Genomic DNA, 6,000 nt, shown 5'->3' with positions numbered 1-6,000 from the left:
AAACCACTACTTTCATAACTATGAATATGACTATGTGGTGGGCAATGGAACCATGGATTGTGTTGATATGGTGGAGGTTCCATTGCACGGGTTTATATCCATCTAGGATTAAACAACAAATGTCGCCGAGTGATTCTTGTGCCGTAATACCCGTGTTAACCATAAGATCCGGAGTGGGACGGAGTAGTCAAAAGTGTTTCCACCTCTCGTTCATCAACGGATGCGCTTTACCGTAGACACTTGTATCTGTCAGGGCAAGCGGTTGGCTGGGGAGGCCTTAAGTCCCCACGGCATAGTCCGTAGACACTTGTCGCTCGAAGTGCAAGCGGTTGGCTGGGGAAGCCTTAAGTCCCCACGGTATTGCGGTCTATGATGGGTTGCAGCTACCGGCGAAGGAGTTTGGTTTGATCCCAAACTGTCGTCGTGGTCGGGGTCCACCCGTGAGTGGGAATAATGGGACCGGCGAGGACCCAGGGTCGGGGCATGCAACAAAGGGTGGGTGTTCGAGGTAGCGGAGGAACATGATTGGCTAGACCTTATACCGGGCCTCACACCGAAGGAAGTGTGGACGGGAAAGCTGCCCGGTTGGCACCAAGGTTAAGATCTCTTATGGGTAAAACAACACACCTCTGCAGAGTGTAAAGAAGCTGTGACTGTCACTCCTCGTTCCGGGATGAGGAAGCTGCGAACGCGGCCGGAAAGGAGCTCCATGAAGTTCTAGTAAACCGGTGAAGGTCGACGGACATAGCTCTTTGGAATAAAAGCAATCTCTTGAAGAAATGTTTACCAAAACTTGCATTGGTATTAGACTTTCCGGTCTAATATCGTAGCTAGTGCATTAAACACCTCTTATCTATAATGAACTTGTTGAGTACGCTCGTACTCATACCACTCTTAAATCCCATGCTTAGATTGTCCGAATCGTCCGGAGGAGGACTACGACAACAATGAAGGAGCCGAGATCATCGGCTATGATGAACCCGACCTCTCAGGAGGTGTTGAAGGCGTAGACTATCTCATAGTCTACGGATCCGGGGAGGCTTCCGGAGGAGAACAAGCCTAGAGATATCCGATAGTAGTAGTAACCGAGCAGCCCGAACTCTAGTATTTAGCTGCTCGAGGCAATAAATGTATAGTTTAATGAGACTCTTATATTGTAAGCTAAGTTGGGTTCACCTCGAACCCAGGAGTATCCCTCTGAGGACCCAAGAGGAGCTCCAAGACAATATATGTTTGATGCTTGTAATAATAAGTGAATGAGTTATGGACCACTGCTATGTTCTGTTGTACTACTACGAGGGATGTAATATTTGCGGAATGGTACTTCGTGAATGTTATATCAACGACCGGCATACTACAACATGCGAGTGGTATGCGGGGTCACCACAGTTGGTATCAGAGCAAAAACTTTGACCTTAGGTTGGAACCTAGTAAATGGGACCAAACGTTAGGAGTCAAATAGGACTAGTAAAGAATTCTCTAAAAATATGGTGTATATTCAATTGAGAATACAACAATCATATATTTTAGTGCGATAATTCTTTATTATCTCTATTATGATGCATTATTACTGATCTTATAACCTTTCTATTTCTACAGCCAACATGGCAAGTTCACGACCGGGAAGAAATGTGAAAGTGATGGATTCCACACTAAGCGAATACCAAGGAGGACTTGCGGATATTCTACGAGCCATGCTACTTGAATTTGGGTGTGATCCCCAGATTCAAGTAAAGAAATACATGTACTATGATGGTACTGTATTGGCCAAATGTAGGGTAGGGCTACGACTTCCCGAATCTTTGGGAATGAGCGTAGTAATGCCAGCAGGGGAAGCCCGAACTATGAACACAGCCTACCATATAGTCTTTATGAGAGCCATAACCGATATTCGGGAGCATAAGACGAAAGAGCTTATGGGTTCCGAATTCACTCACATTCCTCATATGGAGGAGGACGATGATCCCATGCTGAACCATTTCAAATATGCCAAAAGCAAACCAGCCGAAGCAAAGAACCTTATTAGCCATGATTCCAGCCACACTACCATTTCCTTGCTGCTAGTTTCATAGGTAAATAGAAGTGTGCATTCCTAAATTGAGAGCCTATAAGTCTGTAGTGTAAGCCCAAATGCCGTTGGTTTCAGAGAGGTGTTCACTACTACATTCCAGACTTTGAAGTACTCCATCAGACTGAGAACATCCTAACAGGAGGACTCACTCGGTTATGCACTAACGAAAATACATTATGGTAAGGATCTCTCCAACACATAGGAAAAAGAAAGATTGAAATAACAAGGAGCAACAGAGAGTGTGTTCAAGTGCACCATCTCCTCTCTACTCCGAACGGCAAAATTATTATGTACAAAATTACATGAACAACTATGCTATTATCAATATTCAGTTGAGAACCCAAGAATTAGAGCGCACAAATCATAAAAGGGAACATGCAAACTCTGCTGCTCTCGGGATTTTAGTAAACCATATAACCAAAATCTAAAGAATATTGTATACACCCTGCTCTGGAGTAATTCATGCCAAACAAATAATTATCCATGAAACAAAACTAATGAACATTCAGGCCCCACATCAAACATACAAACCCGAATCAAAAGGGGGGAAATCGAGAATCATGACCAAATTGGCAGTAAGGAGGCAAATGGATTGGAGGCTCATGACAACCGCATCAGATCCTAAAGCAACCATCCCGTCTCCCTCTCTTCATTGCCGAGGACCACCACCACGCGCTGCCACTTCCTGTCAACAATAATATTAGCTAGAGTTTTCATCAAACACCTTGTGAGCATAACAAAAATGGATCTGCACCAACATATAAAGTTGAGATTTTATCCATTCCTTTGAGAGAGAGAGAGAGAGAGAGGGAAAGAGACGGAGAGGAGATAACCTGCTGGTCTCATTTGAAGAAGAGGAGGAGGAGGGCAGGTTCCTGGGCTGCTAGCCTGCGTCCTCGGTGACAAAGTAGGACAGGAGATCGCGTGCTCTTCCTCGCAGCAGTCCCCAACGATTTCGTGGCAGCGCCGGCCCGCCCCTTGCTCTTCTTCTCCATCAGCAGGTCAGGCGACTGCCTCACGTATCTTCTGTCCTTCTCGCGCCCAACGTCGGCGCCCAGCTCGCCCGGCACGCTGCGCTCGCGCCCAAGACCGGTGCTGCTACCGCCCAGCCATGGTGACGGCAGGAGATCGGCCAGAGGAGAGAGTGATGGCTGCAGCCCAAGCAGGGGAAGAGGAGGGAGCACGGGAGAGGAGGGGGCATGAGAAAAATCGCCGCCTTTGCGAGCCTGGCGTGGGGATTGGGAGAAAAGTGGCTAGGGTTTCCTCCATAGGATCCGCCTTTTATACCGGCGCGGTAAGAGAACGGACGGCTCAGATTCGTGAGGTAAAAATCAAGGGTCAGTCAAATCTAATTTACCTGAGACCCCCTTTGGGGGGCATCTATTATACCTTTAGATCTCTTTTACACCTAAACCTGAATATATGCATCACACTACTCAACATCTTATTCACGCCTACCCGAACTTGTATTGCTTCAAGGATAAGAAGATTTGTTCATCAAATCTATGAAAACAATATCCTATATGTACACGAGTTGATGTACTTCGTCAGGCTCATTTAATTTGCCATTCACATCTTCATCATGCACCCAATACCTATATTTGAACAACCCAGTTGGAAAGAAGCAAGTGTACATATGATCAGGCTACTTGCAAACTGACTGTTTTTGACTAACTAATTAAGCAAAATTATTTATAAAATTAATTAGAAAAAATAAACTTAGCACAAAGTAAGAGAATAGATAGACACATGGATTGAGCTACTGCATGGTCCTCATATTCAGCCGGACCGACGTGTCTTTTGACTTTGAGCTGGGCTATTCCAAGCATGGTCCAATCATATTCTCGTATTACCCAATTCCGCTCATAGTATTAGACAAGCCCACGATTTCTTACCGTTCGGCTGAGGCTCTGAAGCACACGATTCCTTTCCGTTACACTGCGATTGCCAAGTCGGTTGTTGATGGGGATTCACAGATGTATATAAACAGGTGCGCCTTGTTGTAAATGAGCAAGGTGAGACTAAATATGACCATAAAATAAAGTTACTACAAAAAGAAGCGGCCAACAGGCCCAACCGAGCTAGCTTAGAACAAGTCCCAGCTAGCAATTGCTGATCGGCCCAACAAGCCGCACACGCACGCTTGCGTCCGTGGGCGACGTGACCTGCTGCCAGCGCGACCAACACAAGGGATCGTTTTTTATGTTTTGCGGTGGCAGCAAACCGTAATTTGTATTGAAAAGTAGTGGCAACAAAAAAACGGACGAAAAAAATTGGGGAGAAACCTTACTTCCTTAGGTATAGACTAGGAAAATTGCATGTGCGTTGCAACGGGATAATACGGGCCAAGAGTTCGTTTCAAGCACATCATGAAGTATGAGTCATCATAGCTAATTGATTAATACAGTAATGTATTTTGTAATCGATTGTGAAAATACTTCAAGAAAATGATTCTAAGCATTTGTCTAAAAAAAATTAAATAGCCACTAGTAGAAAATGGCCCTTTTGCACCGGTTGGTAAGGGCTATATTGTGGTGACCCGGCATACCACTGCATGGTGTAGTATGCAAGTCTGATATAACACCAATGAAACACCGTTCCACTAGTATTATATCGCTCAGAGTGGTACAACAGAAACATTTGCGGGTCCAAGGCATGTCTATAGAATTACATACAGACTCTGTTACATAAGATTATCACAGCCTCCTACTTTACAATGAGGTAAATCTGCAAATAAACTCCAGAAGAACGACTCGTAGTCTAATCCTATCACGAACTCTATTTGTAGAGTATTTGACTAGCTAAAGGGGCTATGAATAGATTCTAGCTAAATAGGAGCTAGGTTTAGGAAGCTAGTTCCCTTCTATGGCTAAACTAGGTTTTCTCCTTGTTGGATGTGGCCTCTGACCCCTCTGACATGGTCCTGTTTCTTGAAGTAGTTGTTGACTCCTCGGCTTTAGAGTTGCACTGTAGATCCTCCTTCGGTGCCTCCATATCTAAGCAGGGGATTTAAGAGTGGTATGAGTACGAGCGTACTCAACAAGTTCATTATAGGAAAGAGGTGTTTAATGCACTAACTACAGCATTAGACCAGAAAGTCTAATACCAATGCAGGTTTTCATAACCATTTCTTCAAGAGGTTGCTTTTATTCAGAAGAACTATGTCCGTCGGCCTTCACCGGTTTACTAGAACTTCATGGAGCTCCTTTCCGGCCGCGTTCGCGAGTTCCATATCCCGGAACGGGGAGTGACAGGTCACGGTTCTTTACACTCTGCAGAGGTGTGTTGCTTTACCCATAAGAGATCTTAACCTTGGTGCCAACCGGGCGCGCAACCCGTCCACACTTCCTATGGTGTGAGGCCCGGTATAAGGTCTAGCCAATCATGTTCCTCCGCTACCTCGAACACCCACCCGTTGTTGCATGCGCCGACCACGGGTCCACGTCGGTCCCATTATTCACCGTAGATTTCAAGGTGGACCCCGACCACGACAACAATGTTGGGCTCTACCATACACTCCTACGCCGGTGGCTGCAACCCATCATAGACCGCAATACCGTGGGGACTTAAGGCTTCCCCACCCTACCGCTTGTTCTTCGAACGACAAGTGTCTACGGACTGTGCCGTGGGGACTTAAGGCTTCCCCAGCCTACCGCTTGCCGCCGACGGATACAAGTGTCTACGGTAAAGCGCATCCGTTGATGAACGAGAGGTGGAAACACTTTTGACTACTCCGTCCCACTCCGGATCTTATGGTTAACACGGGTATTACGGCACAAGAATCACTGGCGACATTTGTTGTTTAATCCTAGATGGATATAAACCCGTGCAATGGAACCTCCACCATATCAACACAATCCATGGTTCCATTGCCCACCACATAGTCATATTCATAGTTATGAAAGTAGTGGTTTTGATTTTTATGCAAT

Source organism: Lolium rigidum, chromosome 2, assembly GCF_022539505.1.
Source record: "Lolium rigidum isolate FL_2022 chromosome 2, APGP_CSIRO_Lrig_0.1, whole genome shotgun sequence".
NCBI classification, from domain to species: Eukaryota; Viridiplantae; Streptophyta; class Magnoliopsida; order Poales; family Poaceae; genus Lolium; species Lolium rigidum.
The sequence above is the reverse complement of the archived record's forward strand: the minus strand, read 5'-3'. Positions refer to the sequence as shown.